This window comes from Pleuronectes platessa, chromosome 4 (assembly GCF_947347685.1).
Source record: "Pleuronectes platessa chromosome 4, fPlePla1.1, whole genome shotgun sequence".
In the NCBI taxonomy this organism is placed as follows: domain Eukaryota; kingdom Metazoa; phylum Chordata; class Actinopteri; order Pleuronectiformes; family Pleuronectidae; genus Pleuronectes; species Pleuronectes platessa.
In genome coordinates, this window is record NC_070629.1 from 4,973,271 (window position 1) to 4,997,904 (window position 24,634).

Sequence of the window (24,634 nt, forward strand, 5' to 3'; positions counted from 1 at the left end):
TCAACTCACCTATAAACCTCCATCTTGGGTAACTGTGAGGGTATATATACATACTGATTGGCTTGATTCAAGGTTTCCTGTGATGACATATACTCTCTTAAGATGACAAAATTCCAGCGTGAAAAATGCCTTAACTCACATCTTGGATAACATTGAGGGTACATATGCATCCAAAGACATGACAGTGGTACAGGACTTGTTTTTTTATTACCCTACCTAATAGTATTGTCCATGTAAGTCCGATAAGAGGAATATATCGCCTGAACAGGGACTTGAACCCTGGACCCTCAGATTAAAAGTCTGATGCTCTACCGTCTGAGCTATCCAGGCTTCGAGAGCTACACCCTTTCGATGAAAGATTGAACAAAAGTCAAAATTTCATTTATTTACACAAGCGCGACATCTAACAAAAGAAAACTACCTCTTCATACAGTTGGGCAGACGAAAGGCATGTACGGCAAAGAAAAACAAGTACTTCTGGGTACTTGTGGTATAACAGGCCCACAGCCCAAGTTGAGTCTAAATCAAAGGAAAACTCTATACTGGCAGGATTATTGACTTGATTCAATGATTCCTGTGATGACATACACTCTTCAAAGGACACAGATCCAGCGTGAAAAATGCCTCAACTCACCTATAAACCTCCATCTTGGGTAACTGTGAGGGTATATATACAGACTTATTGACTTGATCCATGATTCCTGTGATGACATATACTCTCTTAAGAGGACACAATTCCAGCATGAAAAATGCCTTAACTCACCTATTAACTTCCATCTTGGATAACATTGAGGGTACATATGCATCCAAAGACATGACAGTGGTACAGGAGTTGTTTTTTTATTACCCTACATAATAGTATTGTCAATGTAAGTCCGATAAGAGGAATATATCGCCTGAACAGGGACTTGAACCCTGGACCCTCAGATTAAAAGTCTGATGCTCTACCGTCTGAGCTATCTAGGCTTCGAGAGCTACACCCTTTCGATGAAAGATTGAACAAAAGTCAAAATTTCATTTATTTACACAAGCGCGACATCTAACAAAAGAAAACTACCTCTTCATACAGTTGGGCAGACGAAAGGCATGTACGGCAAAGAAAAACAAGTACTTCTGGGTACTTGTGGTATAACAGGCCCACAGCCCAAGTTGAGTCTAAATCAAAGGAAAACTCTATACTGGCAGGATTATTGACTTGATTCAATGATTCCTGTGATGACATACACTCTTCAAAGGACACAGATCCAGCGTGAAAAATGCCTCAACTCACCTATAAACCTCCATCTTGGGTAACTGTGAGGGTATATATACATACTGATTGGCTTGATTCAAGGTTTCCTGTGATGACATATACTCTCTTAAGATGACATAATTCCAGCGTGAAAAATGCCTTAACTCACATCTTGGATAACATTGAGGGTACATATGCATCCAAAGACATGACAGTGGTACAGGACTTGTTTTTTTATTACCCTACCTAATAGTATTGTCCATGTAAGTCCGATAAGAGGAATATATCGCCTGAACAGGGACTTGAACCCTGGACCCTCAGATTAAAAGTCTGATGCTCTACCGTCTGAGCTATCCAGGCTTCGAGAGCTACACCCTTTCGATGAAAGATTGAACAAAAGTCGAAATTTAATTTATTTACACAAGCGCGACATCAAACAACAGAAAACTACCTCTTCATACAGTTGGGCAGACGAAAGGCATGTACGGCAAAGAAAAACAAGTACTTCTGGGTACTTGTGGTATAACAGGCCCACAGCCCAAGTTGAGTCTAAATCAAAGGAAAACTCTATACTGGCAGGATTATTGACTACATTCAAGGATTCCTGTGATGACATACACTCTTCAAAGGACACAGATCCAGCGTGAAAAATGCCTCAACTAACCTATAAACCTACATCTTGGGTAACTGTGAGGGTATATATACAGACTTATTGACTTGATTCAAGGATTCCTGTGATGACATACACTCTTCAGAAGACACAGATCCAGCGTAAAAAATGCCTCACCTCACCTATAAAACTCCATCTTGGATAACTTTGAGGGTATATAAGCATCCAAAGACATGACAGTGGTACAGGACTTGTTTTGTTATAACACTACCTAATAGTAGTTTCCATGTAAGTCCAATAAGTGGAATATATCGCCTGAACAGGGACTTGAACCCTGGACCCTCAGATTAAAAGTCTGATGATCTACCGTCTGAGCTATACAGGCTTCGAGAGCTACACCCTTTCGATGAAAGATTGAACAAAAGTCAAAATTTCATTTATTTACACAAGCGCGACATCTAACAACAGAAAACTACCTCTTCATACAGTTGGGCAGACGAAAGGCATGTACGGCAAAGAAAAACAAGTACTTCTGGGTACTTGTGGTATAACAGGCCCACAGCCCAAGTTGAGTCTAAATCAAAGGAAAACTCTATACTGGCAGGATTATTGACTTGATTCAATGATTCCTGTGATGACATACACTCTTCAAAGGACACAGATCCAGCGTGAAAAATGCCTCAACTCACCTATGAACCTCCATCTTGGGTAACTGTGAGGGTATATATACAGACTTATTGACTTGATTCAAGGATTCCTGTGATGACATATACTCTCTTAAGAGGACACAATTCCAGCGTGAAAAATGCCTTAACTCACCTATTAACTTCCATCTTGGATAACATTGAGGGTACATATGCATCCAAAGACATGACAGTGGTACAGGACTTGTTTTTTTATTACCCTGCCTAATAGTATTGTCCATGTAAGTCCGATAAGAGGAATATATCGCCTGAACAGGGACTTGAACCCTGGACCCTCAGATTAAAAGTCTGATGCTCTACCGTCTGAGCTATCCAGGCTTCGAGAGCTACACCCTTTCGATGAAAGATTGAACAAAAGTCAAAATTTCATTTATTTACACAAGCGCGACATCTAACAACAGAAAACTACCTCTTCATACAGTTGGGCAGACGAAAGGCATGTACGGCAAAGAAAAACAAGTACTTCTGGGTACTTGTGTTATAACAGGCCCACAGCCCAAGTTGAGTCTAAATCAAAGGAAAACTCTATACTGGCAGGATTATTGACTTGATTCAATGATTCCTGTGATGACATACACTCTTCAAAGGACACAGATCCAGCGTGAAAAATGCCTCAACTCACCTATAAACCTCCATCTTGGGTAACTGTGAGGGTATATATACATACTGATTGGCTTGATTCAAGGTTTCCTGTGATGACATATATTCTCTTAAGATGACATAATTCCAGCGTGAAAAATGCCTTAACTCACATCTTGGATAACATTGAGGGTACATATGCATCCAAAGACATGACAGTGGTACAGGACTTGTTTTTTTATTACCCTACCTAATAGTATTGTCCATGTAAGTCCGATAAGAGGAATATATCGCCTGAACAGGGACTTGAACCCTGGACCCTCAGATTAAAAGTCTGATGCTCTACCGTCTGAGCTATCCAGGCTTCGAGAGCTACACCCTTTCGATGAAAGATTGAACAAAAGTCGAAATTTCATTTATTTACACAAGCGCGACATCAAACAACAGAAAACTACCTCTTCATACAGTTGGGCAGACGAAAGGCATGTACGGCAAAGAAAAACAAGTACTTCTGGGTACTTGTGGTATAACAGGCCCACAGCCCAAGTTGAGTCTAAATCAAAGGAAAACTCTATACTGGCAGGATTATTGACTTGATTCAATGATTCCTGTGATGGCATACACTCTTCAAAGGACACAGATCCAGCGTGAAAAATGCCTCAACTCACCTATAAACCTCCATCTTGGGTAACTGTGGGGGTATATATACAGACTTATTGACTTGATCCATGATTCCTGTGATGACATATACTCTCTTAAGAGGACACAATTCCAGCGTGAAAAATGCCTTAACTCACCTATTAACTTCCATCTTGGATAACATTGAGGGTACATATGCATCCAAAGACATGACAGTGGTACAGGACTTGTTTTTTTATTACCCTACATAATAGTATTGTCAATGTAAGTCCGATAAGAGGAATATATCGCCTGAACAGGGACTTGAACCCTGGACCCTCAGATTAAAAGTCTGATGCTCTACCGTCTGAGCTATCCAGGCTTCGAGAGCTACACCCTTTCGATGAAAGATTGAACAAAAGTCGAAATTTCATTTATTTACACAAGCGCGACATCAAACAACAGAAAACTACCTCTTCATACAGTTGGGCAGACGAAAGGCATGTACGGCAAAGAAAAACAAGTACTTCTGGGTACTTGTGGTATAACAGGCCCACAGCCCAAGTTGAGTCTAAATCAAAGGAAAACTCTATACTGGCAGGATTATTGACTTGATTCAATGATTCCTGTGATGACATACACTCTTCAAAGGACACAGATCCAGCGTGAAAAATGCCTCAACTCACCTATAAACCTCCATCTTGGGTAACTGTGAGGGTATATATACATACTGATTGGCTTGATTCAAGGTTTCCTGTGATGACATATACTCTCTTAAGATGACAAAATTCCAGCGTGAAAAATGCCTTAACTCACATCTTGGATAACATTGAGGGTACATATGCATCCAAAGACATGACAGTGGTACAGGACTTGTTTTTTTATTACCCTACCTAATAGTATTGTCCATGTAAGTCCGATAAGAGGAATATATCGCCTGAACAGGGACTTGAACCCTGGACCCTCAGATTAAAAGTCTGATGCTCTACCGTCTGAGCTATCCATGCTTCGAGAGCTACACCCTTTCGATGAAAGATTGAACAAAAGTCAAAATTTAATTTATTTACACAAGCGCGACATCTAACAAAAGAAAACTACCTCTTCATACAGTTGGGCAGACGAAAGGCATGTACGGCAAAGAAAAACAAGTACTTCTGGGTACTTGTGGTATAACAGGCCCACAGCCCAAGTTGAGTCTAAATCAAAGGAAAACTCTATACTGGCAGGATTATTGACTTGATTCAATGATTCCTGTGATGACATACACTCTTCAAAGGACACAGATCCAGCGTGAAAAATGCCTCAACTCACCTATAAACCTCCATCTTGGGTAACTGTGAGGGTATATATACAGACTTATTGACTTGATCCATGATTCCTGTGATGACATATACTCTCTTAAGAGGACACAATTCCAGCATGAAAAATGCCTTAACTCACCTATTAACTTCCATCTTGGATAACATTGAGGGTACATATGCATCCAAAGACATGACAGTGGTACAGGACTTGTTTTTTTATTACCCTACATAATAGTATTGTCAATGTAAGTCCGATAAGAGGAATATATCGCCTGAACAGGGACTTGAACCCTGGATCCTCAGATTAAAAGTCTGATGCTCTACCGTCTGAGCTATCCAGGCTTCGAGAGCTACACCCTTTCGATGAAAGATTGAACAAAAGTCGAAATTTCATTTATTTACACAAGCGCGACATAAAACAACAGAAAACTACCTCTTCATACAGTTGGGCAGACGAAAGGCATGTACGGCAAAGAAAAACAAGTACTTCTGGGTACTTGTGGTATAACAGGCCCACAGCCCAAGTTGAGTCTAAATCAAAGGAAAACTCTATACTGGCAGGATTATTGACTTGATTCAATGATTCCTGTGATGACATACACTCTTCAAAGGACACAGATCCAGCGTGAAAAATGCCTCAACTCACCTATAAACCTCCATCTTGGGTAACTGTGAGGGTATATATACATACTGATTGGCTTGATTCAAGGTTTCCTGTGATGACATATACTCTCTTAAGATGACAAAATTCCAGCGTGAAAAATGCCTTAACTCACATCTTGGATAACATTGAGGGTACATATGCATCCAAAGACATGACAGTGGTACAGGAGTTGTTTTTTTATTACCCTACATAATAGTATTGTCAATGTAAGTCCGATAAGAGGAATATATCGCCTGAACAGGGACTTGAACCCTGGACCCTCAGATTAAAAGTCTGATGCTCTACCGTCTGAGCTATCTAGGCTTCGAGAGCTACACCCTTTCGATGAAAGATTGAACAAAAGTCAAAATTTCATTTATTTACACAAGCGCGACATCTAACAAAAGAAAACTACCTCTTCATACAGTTGGGCAGACGAAAGGCATGTACGGCAAAGAAAAACAAGTACTTCTGGGTACTTGTGGTATAACAGGCCCACAGCCCAAGTTGAGTCTAAATCAAAGGAAAACTCTATACTGGCAGGATTATTGACTTGATTCAATGATTCCTGTGATGACATACACTCTTCAAAGGACACAGATCCAGCGTGAAAAATGCCTCAACTCACCTATGAACCTCCATCTTGGGTAACTGTGAGGGTATATATACAGACTTATTGACTTGATTCAAGGATTCCTGTGATGACATATACTCTCTTAAGAGGACACAATTCCAGCGTGAAAAATGCCTTAACTCACCTATTAACTTCCATCTTGGATAACATTGAGGGTACATATGCATCCAAAGACATGACAGTGGTACAGGACTTGTTTTTTTATTACCCTGCCTAATAGTATTGTCCATGTAAGTCCGATAAGAGGAATATATCGCCTGAACAGGGACTTGAACCCTGGACCCTCAGATTAAAAGTCTGATGCTCTACCGTCTGAGCTATCCAGGCTTCGAGAGCTACACCCTTTCGATGAAAGATTGAACAAAAGTCAAAATTTCATTTATTTACACAAGCGCGACATCTAACAAAAGAAAACTACCTCTTCATACAGTTGGGCAGACGAAAGGCATGTACGGCAAAGAAAAACAAGTACTTCTGGGTACTTGTGGTATAACAGGCCCACAGCCCAAGTTGAGTCTAAATCAAAGGAAAACTCTATACTGGCAGGATTATTGACTTGATTCAATGATTCCTGTGATGACATACACTCTTCAAAGGACACAGATCCAGCGTGAAAAATGCCTCAACTCACCTATAAACCTCCATCTTGGGTAACTGTGAGGGTATATATACATACTGATTGGCTTGATTCAAGGTTTCCTGTGATGACATATACTCTCTTAAGATGACATAATTCCAGCGTGAAAAATGCCTTAACTCACATCTTGGATAACATTGAGGGTACATATGCATCCAAAGACATGACAGTGGTACAGGACTTGTTTTTTTATTACCCTACCTAATAGTATTGTCCATGTAAGTCCGATAAGAGGAATATATCGCCTGAACAGGGACTTGAACCCTGGACCCTCAGATTAAAAGTCTGATGCTCTACCGTCTGAGCTATCCAGGCTTCGAGAGCTACACCCTTTCGATGAAAGATTGAACAAAAGTCGAAATTTAATTTATTTACACAAGCGCGACATCAAACAACAGAAAACTACCTCTTCATACAGTTGGGCAGACGAAAGGCATGTACGGCAAAGAAAAACAAGTACTTCTGGGTACTTGTGGTATAACAGGCCCACAGCCCAAGTTGAGTCTAAATCAAAGGAAAACTCTATACTGGCAGGATTATTGACTACATTCAAGGATTCCTGTGATGACATACACTCTTCAAAGGACACAGATCCAGCGTGAAAAATGCCTCAACTAACCTATAAACCTACATCTTGGGTAACTGTGAGGGTATATATACAGACTTATTGACTTGATTCAAGGATTCCTGTGATGACATACACTCTTCAGAAGACACAGATCCAGCGTAAAAAATGCCTCACCTCACCTATAAAACTCCATCTTGGATAACTTTGAGGGTATATAAGCATCCAAAGACATGACAGTGGTACAGGACTTGTTTTGTTATAACACTACCTAATAGTAGTTTCCATGTAAGTCCAATAAGTGGAATATATCGCCTGAACAGGGACTTGAACCCTGGACCCTCAGATTAAAAGTCTGATGCTCTACCGTCTGAGCTATACAGGCTTCGAGAGCTACACCCTTTCGATGAAAGATTGAACAAAAGTCAAAATTTCATTTATTTACACAAGCGCGACATCTAACAACAGAAAACTACCTCTTCATACAGTTGGGCAGACGAAAGGCATGTACGGCAAAGAAAAACAAGTACTTCTGGGTACTTGTGGTATAACAGGCCCACAGCCCAAGTTGAGTCTAAATCAAAGGAAAACTCTATACTGGCAGGATTATTGACTTGATTCAATGATTCCTGTGATGACATACACTCTTCAAAGGACACAGATCCAGCGTGAAAAATGCCTCAACTCACCTATGAACCTCCATCTTGGGTAACTGTGAGGGTATATATACAGACTTATTGACTTGATTCAAGGATTCCTGTGATGACATATACTCTCTTAAGAGGACACAATTCCAGCGTGAAAAATGCCTTAACTCACCTATTAACTTCCATCTTGGATAACATTGAGGGTACATATGCATCCAAAGACATGACAGTGGTACAGGACTTGTTTTTTTATTACCCTGCCTAATAGTATTGTCCATGTAAGTCCGATAAGAGGAATATATCGCCTGAACAGGGACTTGAACCCTGGACCCTCAGATTAAAAGTCTGATGCTCTACCGTCTGAGCTATCCTGGCTTCGAGAGCTACACCCTTTCGATGAAAGATTGAACAAAAGTCAAAATTTCATTTATTTACACAAGCGCGACATCTAACAACAGAAAACTACCTCTTCATACAGTTGGGCAGACGAAAGGCATGTACGGCAAAGAAAAACAAGTACTTCTGGGTACTTGTGTTATAACAGGCCCACAGCCCAAGTTGAGTCTAAATCAAAGGAAAACTCTATACTGGCAGGATTATTGACTTGATTCAATGATTCCTGTGATGACATACACTCTTCAAAGGACACAGATCCAGCGTGAAAAATGCCTCAACTCACCTATAAACCTCCATCTTGGGTAACTGTGAGGGTATATATACATACTGATTGGCTTGATTCAAGGTTTCCTGTGATGACATATACTCTCTTAAGATGACATAATTCCAGCGTGAAAAATGCCTTAACTCACATCTTGGATAACATTGAGGGTACATATGCATCCAAAGACATGACAGTGGTACAGGACTTGTTTTTTTATTACCCTACCTAATAGTATTGTCCATGTAAGTCCGATAAGAGGAATATATCGCCTGAACAGGGACTTGAACCCTGGACCCTCAGATTAAAAGTCTGATGCTCTACCGTCTGAGCTATCCAGGCTTCGAGAGCTACACCCTTTCGATGAAAGATTGAACAAAAGTCGAAATTTCATTTATTTACACAAGCGCGACATCAAACAACAGAAAACTACCTCTTCATACAGTTGGGCAGACGAAAGGCATGTACGGCAAAGAAAAACAAGTACTTCTGGGTACTTGTGGTATAACAGGCCCACAGCCCAAGTTGAGTCTAAATCAAAGGAAAACTCTATACTGGCAGGATTATTGACTTGATTCAATGATTCCTGTGATGACATACACTCTTCAAAGGACACAGATCCAGCGTGAAAAATGCCTCAACTCACCTATGAACCTCCATCTTGGGTAACTGTGAGGGTATATATACAGACTTATTGACTTGATTCAAGGATTCCTGTGATGACATATACTCTCTTAAGAGGACACAATTCCAGCGTGAAAAATGCCTTAACTCACCTATTAACTTCCATCTTGGATAACATTGAGGGTACATATGCATCCAAAGACATGACAGTGGTACAGGACTTGTTTTTTTATTACCCTGCCTAATAGTATTGTCCATGTAAGTCCGATAAGAGGAATATATCGCCTGAACAGGGACTTGAACCCTGGACCCTCAGATTAAAAGTCTGATGCTCTACCGTCTGAGCTATCCAGGCTTCGAGAGCTACACCCTTTCGATGAAAGATTGAACAAAAGTCAAAATTTCATTTATTTACACAAGCGCGACATCTAACAACAGAAAACTACCTCTTCATACAGTTGGGCAGACGAAAGGCATGTACGGCAAAGAAAAACAAGTACTTCTGGGTACTTGTGGTATAACAGGCCCACAGCCCAAGTTGAGTCTAAATCAAAGGAAAACTCTATACTGGCAGGATTATTGACTTGATTCAATGATTCCTGTGATGACATACACTCTTCAAAGGACACAGATCCAGCGTGAAAAATGCCTCAACTCACCTATGAACCTCCATCTTGGGTAACTGTGAGGGTATATATACAGACTTATTGACTTGATTCAAGGATTCCTGTGATGACATATACTCTCTTAAGAGGACACAATTCCAGCGTGAAAAATGCCTTAACTCACCTATTAACTTCCATCTTGGATAACATTGAGGGTACATATGCATCCAAAGACATGACAGTGGTACAGGACTTGTTTTTTTATTACCCTGCCTAATAGTATTGTCCATGTAAGTCCGATAAGAGGAATATATCGCCTGAACAGGGACTTGAACCCTGGACCCTCAGATTAAAAGTCTGATGCTCTACCGTCTGAGCTATCCTGGCTTCGAGAGCTACACCCTTTCGATGAAAGATTGAACAAAAGTCAAAATTTCATTTATTTACACAAGCGCGACATCTAACAACAGAAAACTACCTCTTCATACAGTTGGGCAGACGAAAGGCATGTACGGCAAAGAAAAACAAGTACTTCTGGGTACTTGTGTTATAACAGGCCCACAGCCCAAGTTGAGTCTAAATCAAAGGAAAACTCTATACTGGCAGGATTATTGACTTGATTCAATGATTCCTGTGATGACATACACTCTTCAAAGGACACAGATCCAGCGTGAAAAATGCCTCAACTCACCTATAAACCTCCATCTTGGGTAACTGTGAGGGTATATATACATACTGATTGGCTTGATTCAAGGTTTCCTGTGATGACATATACTCTCTTAAGATGACATAATTCCAGCGTGAAAAATGCCTTAACTCACATCTTGGATAACATTGAGGGTACATATGCATCCAAAGACATGACAGTGGTACAGGACTTGTTTTTTTATTACCCTACCTAATAGTATTGTCCATGTAAGTCCGATAAGAGGAATATATCGCCTGAACAGGGACTTGAACCCTGGACCCTCAGATTAAAAGTCTGATGCTCTACCGTCTGAGCTATCCAGGCTTCGAGAGCTACACCCTTTCGATGAAAGATTGAACAAAAGTCGAAATTTCATTTATTTACACAAGCGCGACATCAAACAACAGAAAACTACCTCTTCATACAGTTGGGCAGACGAAAGGCATGTACGGCAAAGAAAAACAAGTACTTCTGGGTACTTGTGGTATAACAGGCCCACAGCCCAAGTTGAGTCTAAATCAAAGGAAAACTCTATACTGGCAGGATTATTGACTTGATTCAATGATTCCTGTGATGGCATACACTCTTCAAAGGACACAGATCCAGCGTGAAAAATGCCTCAACTCACCTATAAACCTCGATCTTGGGTAACTGTGGGGGTATATATACAGACTTATTGACTTGATCCATGATTCCTGTGATGACATATACTCTCTTAAGAGGACACAATTCCAGCGTGTAAAATGCCTTAACTCACCTATTAACTTCCATCTTGGATAACATTGAGGGTACATATGCATCCAAAGACATGACAGTGGTACAGGACTTGTTTTTTTATTACCCTACATAATAGTATTGTCAATGTAAGTCCGATAAGAGGAATATATCGCCTGAACAGGGACTTGAACCCTGGACCCTCAGATTAAAAGTCTGATGCTCTACCGTCTGAGCTATCCAGGCTTCGAGAGCTACACCCTTTCGATGAAAGATTGAACAAAAGTCGAAATTTCATTTATTTACACAAGCGCGACATCAAACAACAGAAAACTACCTCTTCATACAGTTGGGCAGACGAAAGGCATGTACGGCAAAGAAAAACAAGTACTTCTGGGTACTTGTGGTATAACAGGCCCACAGCCCAAGTTGAGTCTAAATCAAAGGAAAACTCTATACTGGCAGGATTATTGACTTGATTCAATGATTCCTGTGATGACATACACTCTTCAAAGGACACAGATCCAGCGTGAAAAATGCCTCAACTCACCTATAAACCTCCATCTTGGGTAACTGTGAGGGTATATATACATACTGATTGGCTTGATTCAAGGTTTCCTGTGATGACATATACTCTCTTAAGATGACAAAATTCCAGCGTGAAAAATGCCTTAACTCACATCTTGGATAACATTGAGGGTACATATGCATCCAAAGACATGACAGTGGTACAGGACTTGTTTTTTTATTACCCTACCTAATAGTATTGTCCATGTAAGTCCGATAAGAGGAATATATCGCCTGAACAGGGACTTGAACCCTGGACCCTCAGATTAAAAGTCTGATGCTCTACCGTCTGAGCTATCCATGCTTCGAGAGCTACACCCTTTCGATGAAAGATTGAACAAAAGTCAAAATTTAATTTATTTACACAAGCGCGACATCTAACAAAAGAAAACTACCTCTTCATACAGTTGGGCAGACGAAAGGCATGTACGGCAAAGAAAAACAAGTACTTCTGGGTACTTGTGGTATAACAGGCCCACAGCCCAAGTTGAGTCTAAATCAAAGGAAAACTCTATACTGGCAGGATTATTGACTTGATTCAATGATTCCTGTGATGACATACACTCTTCAAAGGACACAGATCCAGCGTGAAAAATGCCTCAACTCACCTATAAACCTCCATCTTGGGTAACTGTGAGGGTATATATACAGACTTATTGACTTGATCCATGATTCCTGTGATGACATATACTCTCTTAAGAGGACACAATTCCAGCATGAAAAATGCCTTAACTCACCTATTAACTTCCATCTTGGATAACATTGAGGGTACATATGCATCCAAAGACATGACAGTGGTACAGGACTTGTTTTTTTATTACCCTACATAATAGTATTGTCAATGTAAGTCCGATAAGAGGAATATATCGCCTGAATAGGGACTTGAACCCTGGACCCTCAGATTAAAAGTCTGATGCTCTACCGTCTGAGCTATCCAGGCTTCGAGAGCTACACCCTTTCGATGAAAGATTGAACAAAAGTCGAAATTTCATTTATTTACACAAGCGCGACATCAAACAACAGAAAACTACCTCTTCATACAGTTGGGCAGACGAAAGGCATGTACGGCAAAGAAAAACAAGTACTTCTGGGTACTTGTGGTATAACAGGCCCACAGCCCAAGTTGAGTCTAAATCAAAGGAAAACTCTATACTGGCAGGATTATTGACTTGATTCAATGATTCCTGTGATGACATACACTCTTCAAAGGACACAGATCCAGCGTGAAAAATGCCTCAACTCACCTATAAACCTCCATCTTGGGTAACTGTGAGGGTATATATACATACTGATTGGCTTGATTCAAGGTTTCCTGTGATGACATATACTCTCTTAAGATGACAAAATTCCAGCGTGAAAAATGCCTTAACTCACATCTTGGATAACATTGAGGGTACATATGCATCCAAAGACATGACAGTGGTACAGGACTTGTTTTTTTATTACCCTACCTAATAGTATTGTCCATGTAAGTCCGTTAAGAGGAATATATCGCCTGAACAGGGACTTGATCCCTGGACCCTCAGATTAAAAGTCTGATGCTCTACCGTCTGAGCTATCCAGGCTTCGAGAGCTACACCCTTTCGATGAAAGATTGAACAAAAGTCGAAATTTCAATTATTTACACAAGCGCGACATCTAACAAAAGAAAACTACCTCTTCATACAGTTGGGCAGACGAAAGGCATGTACGGCAAAGAAAAACAAGTACTTCTGGGTACTTGTGGTATAACAGGCCCACAGCCCAAGTTGAGTCTAAATCAAAGGAAAACTCTATACTGGCAGGATTATTGACTTGATTCAATGATTCCTGTGATGACATACACTCTTCAAAGGACACAGATCCAGCGTGAAAAATGCCTCAACTCACCTATAAACCTCCATCTTGGGTAACTGTGAGGGTATATATACAGACTTATTGACTTGATCCATGATTCCTGTGATGACATATACTCTCTTAAGAGGACACAATTCCAGCATGAAAAATGCCTTAACTCACCTATTAACTTCCATCTTGGATAACATTGAGGGTACATATGCATCCAAAGACATGACAGTGGTACAGGAGTTGTTTTTTTATTACCCTACATAATAGTATTGTCAATGTAAGTCCGATAAGAGGAATATATCGCCTGAACAGGGACTTGAACCCTGGACCCTCAGATTAAAAGTCTGATGCTCTACCGTCTGAGCTATCTAGGCTTCGAGAGCTACACCCTTTCGATGAAAGATTGAACAAAAGTCAAAATTTCATTTATTTACACAAGCGCGACATCTAACAAAAGAAAACTACCTCTTCATACAGTTGGGCAGACGAAAGGCATGTACGGCAAAGAAAAACAAGTACTTCTGGGTACTTGTGGTATAACAGGCCCACAGCCCAAGTTGAGTCTAAATCAAAGGAAAACTCTATACTGGCAGGATTATTGACTTGATTCAATGATTCCTGTGATGACATACACTCTTCAAAGGACACAGATCCAGCGTGAAAAATGCCTCAACTCACCTATAAACCTCCATCTTGGGTAACTGTGAGGGTATATATACAGACTTATTGACTTGATCCATGATTCCTGTGATGACATACACTCTTCAGAAGACACAGATCCAGCGTAAAAAATGCCTCACCTCACCTATAAAACTCCATCTTGGATAACTTTGAGGGTATATAAGCATCCAAAGACATGACAGTGGTACAGGACTTGTTTTGTTATAACACTACCTAATAGTAGTTTCCATGTAAGTCCAATAAGTGGAATATATCGCCTGAACAGGGACTTGAACCCTGGACCCTCAGATTAAAAGTCTGATGCTCTACCGTCTGAGCTATACAGGCTTCGAGAGCTACACCCTTTCGATGAAAGATTGAACAAAAGTCAAAATTTCATTTATTTACACAAGCGCGACATCTAACAACAGAAAACTACCTCTTCATACAGTTGGGCAGACGAAAGGCATGTACGGCAAAGAAAAACAAGTACTTCTGGGTACTTGTGGTATAACAGGCCCACAGCCCAAGTTGAGTCTAAATCAAAGGAAAACTCTATACTGGCAGGATTATTGACTTGATTCAATGATTCCTGTGATGACATACACTCTTCAAAGGATACAGATCCAGCGTGAAAAATGCCTCAACTCACCTATGAACCTCCATCTTGGGTAACTGTGAGGGTATATATACAGACTTATTGACTTGATTCAAGGATTCCTGTGATGACATATACTCTCTTAAGAGGACACAATTCCAGCGTGAAAAATGCCTTAACTCACCTATTAACTTCCATCTTGGATAACATTGAGGGTACATATGCATCCAAAGACATGACAGTGGTACAGGACTTGTTTTTTTATTACCCTACATAATAGTATTGTCAATGTAAGTCCGATAAGAGGAATATATCGCCTGAACAGGGACTTGAACCCTGGACCCTCAGATTAAAAGTCCGATGCTCTACCGTCTGAGCTATCCAGGCTTCGAGAGCTACACCCTTTCGATGAAAGATTGAACAAAAGTCGAAATTTCATTTATTTACACAAGCGCGACATCAAACAACAGAAAACTACCTCTTCATACAGTTGGGCAGACGAAAGGCATGTACGGCAAAGAAAAACAAGTACTTCTGGGTACTTGTGGTATAACAGGCCCACAGCCCAAGTTGAGTCTAAATCAAAGGAAAACTCTATACTGGCAGGATTATTGACTTGATTCAATGATTCCTGTGATGACATACACTCTTCAAAGGACACAGATCCAGCGTGAAAAATGCCTCAACTCACCTATAAACCTACATCTTGGGTAACTGTGAGGGTATATATACAGACTTATTGACTTGATCCATGATTCCTGTGATGACATATACTCTCTTAAGAGGACACAATTCCAGCGTGAAAAATGCCTTAACTCACCTATTAACTTCCATCTTGGATAACATTGAGGGTACATATGCATCCAAAGACATGACAGTGGTACAGGACTTGTTTTTTTATTACCCTACATAATAGTATTGTCCATGTAAGTCCTATAAGAGGAATATATCGCCTGAACAGGGACTTGAACCCTGGACCCTCAGATTAAAAGTCTGATGCTCTACCGTCTGAGCTATCCAGGCTTCGATAGCTACACCCTTTCGATGAAAGATTGAACAAAAGTCAAAATTTCATTTATTTACACAAGCACGACATCTAACAACAGAAAACTACCTCTTCATACAGTTGGGCAGTCGAAAGGCATGTACGGCAAAGAAAATCAAGTACTTCTGGGTACTTTTGGTATAAAAGGCCCACAGCCCAAGTTGAGTCTAAATCAAAGGAAAACTCTATACTGGCAGGATTATTGACTACATTCAAGGATTCCTGTGATGACATACACTCTTCAAAGGACACAGATCCAGCGTGAAAAATGCCTCAACTCACCTATAAAGCTCCATCTTGGGTAACTGTGAGGGTATATATACAGACTTATTGACTTGATCCATGATTCCTGTGATGACATATACTCTCTTAAGAGGACACAATTCCAGCGTGAAAAATGCCTTAACTCACCTATTAACTTCCATCTTGGATAACATTGAGGGTACATATGCATCCAAAGACATGACAGTGGTACAGGACTTGTTTTTTTATTACCCTACATAAAAGTATTGTCAATGTAAGTCCGATAAGAGGAATATATCGCCTGAACAGGGACTTGAACCCTGGACCCTCAGATTAAAAGTGTGATGCTCTACCGTCTGAGCTATCCAGGCTTCGAGAGCTACACCCTTTCGATGAAAGATTGAACAAAGGTCGAAATTTCATTTATTTACACAAGCGCGACATCAAACAACAGAAAACTACCTCTTCATACAGTTGGGCAGACGAAAGGCATGTACGGCAAAGAAAAACAAGTACTTCTGGGTACTTGTGGTATAACAGGCCCACAGCCCGAGTTGAGTCTAAATCAAAGGAAAACTCTATACTGGCAGGATTATTGACTTGATTCAATGATTCCTGTGATGACATACACTCTTCAAAGGACACAGATCCAGCGTGAAAAATGCCTCAACTCACCTATAAACCTCCATCTTGGGTAACTGTGAGGGTATATATACATACTGATTGGCTTGATTCAAGGTTTCCTGTGATGACATATACTCTCTTAAGATGACAAAATTCCAGCGTGAAAAATGCCTTAACTCACATCTTGGATAACATTGAGGGTACATATGCATCCAAAGACATGACAGTTGTACAGGACTTGTTTTTTTATTACCCTACCTAATAGTATTGTCCATGTAAGTCCGATAAGAGGAATATATCGCCTGAACAGGGACTTGAACCCTGGACCCTCAGATTAAAAGTCTGATGCTCTACCGTCTGAGCTATCCAGGCTTCGAGAGCTACACCCTTTCGATGAAAGGTTGAACAAAAGTCAAAATTTCATTTATTTACACAAGCGCGACATCTAACAACAGAAAACTACCTCTTCATACAGTTGGGCAGTCGAAAGGCATGTACGGCAAAGAAAATCAAGTACTTCTGGGTACTTTTGGTATAGAAGACCCACAGCCCAAGTTGAGTCTAAATCAAAGGAAAACTCTATACTGGCAGGATTATTGACTACATTCAAGGATTCCTGTGATGACATACACTCTTCAAAGGACACAGATCCAGCGTGAAAAATGCCTCAACTCACCTATAAACCTACATCTTGGGTAACTGTGAGGGTATATATACAGACTTATTGACTTGAATCAAGGATTCCTGTGATGACATACACTCTTCAGAAGACACAGATCCAGCGTAAAAAATGCCTTACCTCACCTATAAAACTCCATCTTGGGTAACTGTGAGGGTATATATACAGACTTATTGACTTGATTCAAGGATTCCTGTGATGACATATACTCTCTTAAGAGGACACAATTCCAGCGTGAAAAATGCCTTAACTCACCTATTAACTTCCATCTTGGATAACATTGAGGGTACATATGCATCCAAAGACATGACAGTGGTACAGGACTTGTTTTTTTATTACCCTGCCTAATAGTATTGTCCATGTAAGTCCGATAAGAGGAATATATCGCCTGAACAGGGACTTGAACCCTGGACCCTCAGATTAAAAGTCTGATGCTCTACCGTCTGAGCTATCCAGGCTTCGAGAGCTACACCCTTTCGATGAAAGATTGAACAAAAGTCGAAATTTCAATTATTTACACAAGCGCGACATCAAACAACAGAAAACTACCTCTTCATACAGTTGGGCAGACGAAAGGCATGTACGGCAAAGAAAAACAAGTACTTCTGGGTACTTGTGGTATAACAGGCCCACAGCCCAAGTTGAGTCTAAATCAAAGGAAAACTCTATACTGGCAGGATTATTGACTTGATTCAATGATTCCTGTGATGACATACACTCTTCAAAGGACACAGATCCAGCGTGAAAAATGCCTCAACTCACCTATAAACCTCCATCTTGGGTAACTGTGAGGGTATATATACATACTGATTGGTTTGATTCAAGGTTTCCTGTGATGACATATACTCTCTTAAGATGACAAAATTCCAGCGTGAAAAATGCCTTAACTCACATCTTGGATAACATTGAGGGTACATATGCATCCAAAGACATGACAGTGGTACAGGACTTGTTTTTTTATTACCCTACCTAATAGTATTGTCCATGTAAGTCCGATAAGAGGAATATATCGCCTGAACAGGGACTTGAACCCTGGACCCTCAGATTAAAAGTCTGATGCTCTACCGTCTGAGCTATCCAGGCTTTGAGAGCTACACCCTTTCGATGAAAGGTTGAACAAAAGTCAAAATTTCATTTATTTACACAAGCGCGACATCTAACAAAAGAAAACTACCTCTTCATACAGTTGGGCAGACGAAAGGCATGTACGGCAAAGAAAATCAAGTACTTCTGGGTACTTTTGGTATAGAAGACCCACAGCCCAAGTTGAGTCTAAATCAAAGGAAAACTCTATACTGGCAGGAATATTGACTACATTCAAGGATTCCTGTGATGACATACACTCTTCAAAGGACACAGATCCAGCGTGAAAAATGCCTCAACTCACCTATAAACCTACATCTTGGGTAACTGTGAGGGTATATATACAGACTTATTGACTTGATTCAAGGATTCCTGTGATGACATACACTCTTCAGAAGACACAGATCCAGCGTAAAAAATGCCTTACCTCACCTATAAAACTCCATCTTGGGTAACTGTGAGGGTATATATACAGACTTATTGACTTGATTCAAGGATTCCTGTGATGACATATACTCTCTTAAGAGGACACAATTCCAGCGTGAAAAATGCCTTAACTCACCTATTAACTTCCATCTTGGATAACATTGAGGGTACATATGCATCCAAAGACATGACAGTGGTACAGGACTTGTTTTTTTATTACCCTGCCTAATAGTATTGTCCATGTAAGTCCGATAAGAGGAATATATCGCCTGAACAGGGACTTGAACCCTGGACCCTCAGATTAAAAGTCTGATGCTCTACCGTCTGAGCTATACAGGCTTCGAGAGCTACACCCTTTCGATGAAAGATTGAACAAAAGTCGAAATTTCATTTATTTACACAAGCGCGACATCAAACAACAGAAAACTACCTCTTCATACAGTTGGGCAGACGAAAGGCATGTACGGCAAAGAAAAACAAGTACTTCTGGGTACTTGTGGTATAACAGGCCCACAGCCCAAGTTGAGTCTAAATCAAAGGAAAACTCTATACTGGCAGGATTATTGACTTGATTCAATGATTCCTGTGATGACATACACTCTTCAAAGGACACAGATCCAGCGTGAAAAATGCCTCAACTCACCTATAAACCTACATCTTGGGTAACTGTGAGGGTATATATACAGACTTATTGACTTGATCCATGATTCCTGTGATGACATATACTCTCTTAAGAGGACACAATTCCAGCGTGAAAAATGCCTTAACTCACCTATTAACTTCCATCTTGGATAACATTGAGGGTACATATGCATCCAAAGACATGACAGTGGTACAGGACTTGTTTTTTTATTACCCTACATAATAGTATTGTCCATGTAAGTCCTATAAGAGGAATATATCGCCTGAACAGGGACTTGAACCCTGGACCCTCAGATTAAAAGTCTGATGCTCTACCGTCTGAGCTATCCAGGCTTCGATAGCTACACCCTTTCGATGAAAGATTGAACAAAAGTCAAAATTTCATTTATTTACACAAGCACGACATCTAACAACAGAAAACTACCTCTTCATACAGTTGGGCAGTCGAAAGGCATGTACGGCAAAGAAAATCAAGTACTTCTGGGTACTTTTGGTATAAAAGGCCCACAGCCCAAGTTGAGTCTAAATCAAAGGAAAACTCTATACTGGCAGGATTATTGACTACATTCAAGGATTCCTGTGATGACATACACTCTTCAAAGGACACAGATCCAGCGTGAAAAATGCCTCAACTCACCTATAAAGCTCCATCTTGGGTAACTGTGAGGGTATATATACAGACTTATTGACTTGATCCATGATTCCTGTGATGACATATACTCTCTTAAGAGGACACAATTCCAGCGTGAAAAATGCCTTAACTCACCTATTAACTTCCATCTTGGATAACATTGAGGGTACATATGCATCCAAAGACATGACAGTGGTACAGGACTTGTTTTTTTATTACCCTACATAATAGTATTGTCAATGTAAGTCCGATAAGAGGAATATATCGCCTGAACAGGGACTTGAACCCTGGACCCTCAGATTAAAAGTGTGATGCTCTACCGTCTGAGCTATCCAGGCTTCGAGAGCTACACCCTTTCGATGAAAGATTGAACAAAAGTCGAAATTTCATTTATTTACACAAGCGCGACATCAAACAACAGAAAACTACCTCTTCATACAGTTGGGCAGACGAAAGGCATGTACGGCAAAGAAAAACAAGTACTTCTGGGTACTTGTGGTATAACAGGCCCACAGCCCGAGTTGAGTCTAAATCAAAGGAAAACTCTATACTGGCAGGATTATTGACTTGATTCAATGATTCCTGTGATGACATACACTCTTCAAAGGACACAGATCCAGCGTGAAAAATGCCTCAACTCACCTATAAACCTCCATCTTGGGTAACTGTGAGGGTATATATACATACTGATTGGCTTGATTCAAGGTTTCCTGTGATGACATATACTCTCTTAAGATGACAAAATTCCAGCGTGAAAAATGCCTTAACTCACATCTTGGATAACATTGAGGGTACATATGCATCCAAAGACATGACAGTTGTACAGGACTTGTTTTTTTATTACCCTACCTAATAGTATTGTCCATGTAAGTCCGATAAGAGGAATATATCGCCTGAACAGGGACTTGAACCCTGGACCCTCAGATTAAAAGTCTGATGCTCTACCGTCTGAGCTATCCAGGCTTCGAGAGCTACACCCTTTCGATGAAAGGTTGAACAAAAGTCAAAATTTCATTTATTTACACAAGCGCGACATCTAACAACAGAAAACTACCTCTTCATACAGTTGGGCAGTCGAAAGGCATGTACGGCAAAGAAAATCAAGTACTTCTGGGTACTTTTGGTATAGAAGACCCACAGCCCAAGTTGAGTCTAAATCAAAGGAAAACTCTATACTGGCAGGATTATTGACTACATTCAAGGATTCCTGTGATGACATACACTCTTCAAAGGACACAGATCCAGCGTGAAAAATGCCTCAACTCACCTATAAACCTACATCTTGGGTAACTGTGAGGGTATATATACAGACTTATTGACTTGAATCAAGGATTCCTGTGATGACATACACTCTTCAGAAGACACAGATCCAGCGTAAAAAATGCCTTACCTCACCTATAAAACTCCATCTTGGGTAACTGTGAGGGTATATATACAGACTTATTGACTTGATTCAAGGATTCCTGTGATGACATATACTCTCTTAAGAGGACACAATTCCAGCGTGAAAAATGCCTTAACTCACCTATTAACTTCCATCTTGGATAACATTGAGGGTACATATGCATCCAAAGACATGACAGTGGTACAGGACTTGTTTTTTTATTACCCTGCCTAATAGTATTGTCCATGTAAGTCCGATAAGAGGAATATATCGCCTGAACAGGGACTTGAACCCTGGACCCTCAGATTAAAAGTCTGATGCTCTACCGTCTGAGCTATCCAGGCTTCGAGAGCTACACCCTTTCGATGAAAGATTGAACAAAAGTCGAAATTTCAATTATTTACACAAGCGCGACATCAAACAACAGAAAACTACCTCTTCATACAGTTGGGCAGACGAAAGGCATGTACGGCAAAGAAAAACAAGTACTTCTGGGTACTTGTGGTATAACAGGCCCACAGCCCAAGTTGAGTCTAAATCAAAGGAAAACTCTATACTGGCAGGATTATTGACTTGATTCAATGATTCCTGTGATGACATACACTCTTCAAAGGACACAGATCCAGCGTGAAAAATGCCTCAACTCACCTATAAACCTCCATCTTGGGTAACTGTGAGGGTATATATACATACTGATTGGTTTGATTCAAGGTTTCCTGTGATGACATATACTCTCTTAAGATGACAAAATTCCAGCGTGAAAAATGCCTTAACTCACATTCTTGGATAACATTGAGGGTACATATGCATCCAAAGACATGACAGTGGTACAGGACTTGTTTTTTTACTACCCTACCTAATAGTATTGTCCATGTAAGTCCGATAAGAGGAATATATCGCCTGAACAGGGACTTGAACCCTGGACCCTCAGATTAAAAGTCTGATGCTCTACCGTCTGAGCTATCCAGGCTTCGAGAGCTACACCCTTTCGATGAAAGGTTGAACAAAAGTCAAAATTTCATTTATTTACACAAGCGCGACATCTAACAAAAGAAAACTACCTCTTCATACAGTTGGGCAGACGAAAGGCATGTACGGCAAAGAAAATCAAGTACTTCTGGGTACTTTTGGTATAGAAGACCCACAGCCCAAGTTGAGTCTAAATCAAAGGAAAACTCTATACTGGCAGGAATATTGACTACATTCAAGGATTCCTGTGATGACATACACTCTTCAAAGGACACAGATCCAGCGTGAAAAATGCCTCAACTCACCTATAAACCTACATCTTGGGTAACTGTGAGGGTATATATACAGACTTATTGACTTGATTCAAGGATTCCTGTGATGACATACACTCTTCAGAAGACACAGATCCAGCGTAAAAAATGCCTTACCTCACCTATAAAACTCCATCTTGGGTAACTGTGAGGGTATATATACAGACTTATTGACTTGATTCAAGGATTCCTGTGATGACATATACTCTCTTAAGAGGACACAATTCCAGCGTGAAAAATGCCTTAACTCACCTATTAACTTCCATCTTGGATAACATTGAGGGTACATATGCATCCAAAGACATGACAGTGGTACAGGACTTGTTTTTTTATTACCCTGCCTAATAGTATTGTCCAGGTAAGTCCGATAAGAGGAATATATCGCCTGAACAGGGACTTGAACCCTGGACCCTCAGATTAAAAGTCTGATGCTCTACCGTCTGAGCTATCCAGGCTTCGAGAGCTACACCCTTTCGATGAAAGATTGAACAAAAGTCGAAATTTCATTTATTTACACAAGCGCGACATCAAACAACAGAAAACTACCTCTTCATACAGTTGGGCAGACGAAAGGCATGTACGGCAAAGAAAAACAAGTACTTCTGGGTACTTGTGGTATAACAGGCCCACAGCCCAAGTTGAGTCTAAATCAAAGGAAAACTCTATACTGGCAGGATTATTGACTTGATTCAATGATTCCTGTGATGACATACACTCTTCAAAGGACACAGATCCAGCGTGAAAAATGCCTCAACTCACCTATGAACCTCCATCTTGGGTAACTGTGAGGGTATATATACAGACTTATTGACTTGATTCAAGGATTCCTGTGATGACATATACTCTCTTAAGAGGACACAATTCCAGCGTGAAAAATGCCTTAACTCACCTATTAACTTCCATCTTGGATAACATTGAGGGTACATATGCATCCAAAGACATGACAGTGGTACAGGACTTGTTTTTTTATTACCCTGCCTAATAGTATTGTCCATGTAAGTCCGATAAGAGGAATATATCGCCTGAACAGGGACTTGAACCCTGGACCCTCAGATTAAAAGTCTGATGCTCTACCGTCTGAGCTATCCAGGCTTCGAGAGCTACACCCTTTCGATGAAAGATTGAACAAAAGTCAAAATTTCATTTATTTACACAAGCGCGACATCTAACAACAGAAAACTACCTCTTCATACAGTTGGGCAGACGAAAGGCATGTACGGCAAAGAAAAACAAGTACTTCTGGGTACTTGTGTTATAACAGGCCCACAGCCCAAGTTGAGTCTAAATCAAAGGAAAACTCTATACTGGCAGGATTATTGACTTGATTCAATGATTCCTGTGATGACATACACTCTTCAAAGGACACAGATCCAGCGTGAAAAATGCCTCAACTCACCTATAAACCTCCATCTTGGGTAACTGTGAGGGTATATATACATACTGATTGGCTTGATTCAAGGTTTCCTGTGATGACATATACTCTCTTA

General features: G+C 40.3%; 1 protein-coding gene and 38 non-coding genes across 40 annotated transcripts in view; all 39 read right to left on the bottom strand.

Annotated features, from left to right (window-relative positions):
- The window catches only part of pnpla7b (patatin-like phospholipase domain containing 7b), a 120,327-nt gene that overhangs the window by 60,828 nt on the left and 34,865 nt on the right, over positions 1-24,634 (bottom strand). The window lies entirely within an intron of this gene.
- trnak-uuu (transfer RNA lysine (anticodon UUU)) lies at positions 258-330 on the bottom strand. The gene has a single exon. It is a non-coding gene; the product is annotated as a tRNA-Lys (tRNA).
- trnak-uuu (transfer RNA lysine (anticodon UUU)) lies at positions 894-966 on the bottom strand. The gene has a single exon. It is a non-coding gene; the product is annotated as a tRNA-Lys (tRNA).
- trnak-uuu (transfer RNA lysine (anticodon UUU)) lies at positions 1,519-1,591 on the bottom strand. The gene has a single exon. It is a non-coding gene; the product is annotated as a tRNA-Lys (tRNA).
- Positions 2,154-2,226, bottom strand: trnak-uuu (transfer RNA lysine (anticodon UUU)). Its single transcript has one exon. It is a non-coding gene; the product is annotated as a tRNA-Lys (tRNA).
- trnak-uuu (transfer RNA lysine (anticodon UUU)) lies at positions 2,791-2,863 on the bottom strand. The gene has a single exon. It is a non-coding gene; the product is annotated as a tRNA-Lys (tRNA).
- trnak-uuu (transfer RNA lysine (anticodon UUU)) lies at positions 3,416-3,488 on the bottom strand. Its single transcript has one exon. It is a non-coding gene; the product is annotated as a tRNA-Lys (tRNA).
- trnak-uuu (transfer RNA lysine (anticodon UUU)) lies at positions 4,052-4,124 on the bottom strand. Its single transcript has one exon. It is a non-coding gene; the product is annotated as a tRNA-Lys (tRNA).
- trnak-uuu (transfer RNA lysine (anticodon UUU)) lies at positions 4,677-4,749 on the bottom strand. The gene has a single exon. It is a non-coding gene; the product is annotated as a tRNA-Lys (tRNA).
- trnak-uuu (transfer RNA lysine (anticodon UUU)) lies at positions 5,313-5,385 on the bottom strand. The gene has a single exon. It is a non-coding gene; the product is annotated as a tRNA-Lys (tRNA).
- Positions 5,938-6,010, bottom strand: trnak-uuu (transfer RNA lysine (anticodon UUU)). The gene has a single exon. It is a non-coding gene; the product is annotated as a tRNA-Lys (tRNA).
- Positions 6,575-6,647, bottom strand: trnak-uuu (transfer RNA lysine (anticodon UUU)). Its single transcript has one exon. It is a non-coding gene; the product is annotated as a tRNA-Lys (tRNA).
- On the bottom strand, positions 7,200-7,272 carry trnak-uuu (transfer RNA lysine (anticodon UUU)). Its single transcript has one exon. It is a non-coding gene; the product is annotated as a tRNA-Lys (tRNA).
- Positions 7,835-7,907, bottom strand: trnak-uuu (transfer RNA lysine (anticodon UUU)). The gene has a single exon. It is a non-coding gene; the product is annotated as a tRNA-Lys (tRNA).
- On the bottom strand, positions 8,472-8,544 carry trnak-uuu (transfer RNA lysine (anticodon UUU)). Its single transcript has one exon. It is a non-coding gene; the product is annotated as a tRNA-Lys (tRNA).
- trnak-uuu (transfer RNA lysine (anticodon UUU)) lies at positions 9,097-9,169 on the bottom strand. The gene has a single exon. It is a non-coding gene; the product is annotated as a tRNA-Lys (tRNA).
- trnak-uuu (transfer RNA lysine (anticodon UUU)) lies at positions 9,734-9,806 on the bottom strand. Its single transcript has one exon. It is a non-coding gene; the product is annotated as a tRNA-Lys (tRNA).
- On the bottom strand, positions 10,371-10,443 carry trnak-uuu (transfer RNA lysine (anticodon UUU)). Its single transcript has one exon. It is a non-coding gene; the product is annotated as a tRNA-Lys (tRNA).
- Positions 10,996-11,068, bottom strand: trnak-uuu (transfer RNA lysine (anticodon UUU)). Its single transcript has one exon. It is a non-coding gene; the product is annotated as a tRNA-Lys (tRNA).
- On the bottom strand, positions 11,632-11,704 carry trnak-uuu (transfer RNA lysine (anticodon UUU)). Its single transcript has one exon. It is a non-coding gene; the product is annotated as a tRNA-Lys (tRNA).
- trnak-uuu (transfer RNA lysine (anticodon UUU)) lies at positions 12,257-12,329 on the bottom strand. The gene has a single exon. It is a non-coding gene; the product is annotated as a tRNA-Lys (tRNA).
- On the bottom strand, positions 12,893-12,965 carry trnak-uuu (transfer RNA lysine (anticodon UUU)). Its single transcript has one exon. It is a non-coding gene; the product is annotated as a tRNA-Lys (tRNA).
- Positions 13,518-13,590, bottom strand: trnak-uuu (transfer RNA lysine (anticodon UUU)). The gene has a single exon. It is a non-coding gene; the product is annotated as a tRNA-Lys (tRNA).
- On the bottom strand, positions 14,154-14,226 carry trnak-uuu (transfer RNA lysine (anticodon UUU)). Its single transcript has one exon. It is a non-coding gene; the product is annotated as a tRNA-Lys (tRNA).
- On the bottom strand, positions 14,788-14,860 carry trnak-uuu (transfer RNA lysine (anticodon UUU)). The gene has a single exon. It is a non-coding gene; the product is annotated as a tRNA-Lys (tRNA).
- Positions 15,425-15,497, bottom strand: trnak-uuu (transfer RNA lysine (anticodon UUU)). The gene has a single exon. It is a non-coding gene; the product is annotated as a tRNA-Lys (tRNA).
- trnak-uuu (transfer RNA lysine (anticodon UUU)) lies at positions 16,061-16,133 on the bottom strand. Its single transcript has one exon. It is a non-coding gene; the product is annotated as a tRNA-Lys (tRNA).
- trnak-uuu (transfer RNA lysine (anticodon UUU)) lies at positions 16,697-16,769 on the bottom strand. Its single transcript has one exon. It is a non-coding gene; the product is annotated as a tRNA-Lys (tRNA).
- On the bottom strand, positions 17,322-17,394 carry trnak-uuu (transfer RNA lysine (anticodon UUU)). Its single transcript has one exon. It is a non-coding gene; the product is annotated as a tRNA-Lys (tRNA).
- trnak-uuu (transfer RNA lysine (anticodon UUU)) lies at positions 18,087-18,159 on the bottom strand. Its single transcript has one exon. It is a non-coding gene; the product is annotated as a tRNA-Lys (tRNA).
- trnak-uuu (transfer RNA lysine (anticodon UUU)) lies at positions 18,712-18,784 on the bottom strand. The gene has a single exon. It is a non-coding gene; the product is annotated as a tRNA-Lys (tRNA).
- trnak-uuu (transfer RNA lysine (anticodon UUU)) lies at positions 19,477-19,549 on the bottom strand. Its single transcript has one exon. It is a non-coding gene; the product is annotated as a tRNA-Lys (tRNA).
- Positions 20,113-20,185, bottom strand: trnak-uuu (transfer RNA lysine (anticodon UUU)). Its single transcript has one exon. It is a non-coding gene; the product is annotated as a tRNA-Lys (tRNA).
- trnak-uuu (transfer RNA lysine (anticodon UUU)) lies at positions 20,749-20,821 on the bottom strand. Its single transcript has one exon. It is a non-coding gene; the product is annotated as a tRNA-Lys (tRNA).
- Positions 21,374-21,446, bottom strand: trnak-uuu (transfer RNA lysine (anticodon UUU)). Its single transcript has one exon. It is a non-coding gene; the product is annotated as a tRNA-Lys (tRNA).
- trnak-uuu (transfer RNA lysine (anticodon UUU)) lies at positions 22,139-22,211 on the bottom strand. The gene has a single exon. It is a non-coding gene; the product is annotated as a tRNA-Lys (tRNA).
- trnak-uuu (transfer RNA lysine (anticodon UUU)) lies at positions 22,765-22,837 on the bottom strand. Its single transcript has one exon. It is a non-coding gene; the product is annotated as a tRNA-Lys (tRNA).
- On the bottom strand, positions 23,530-23,602 carry trnak-uuu (transfer RNA lysine (anticodon UUU)). Its single transcript has one exon. It is a non-coding gene; the product is annotated as a tRNA-Lys (tRNA).
- trnak-uuu (transfer RNA lysine (anticodon UUU)) lies at positions 24,167-24,239 on the bottom strand. The gene has a single exon. It is a non-coding gene; the product is annotated as a tRNA-Lys (tRNA).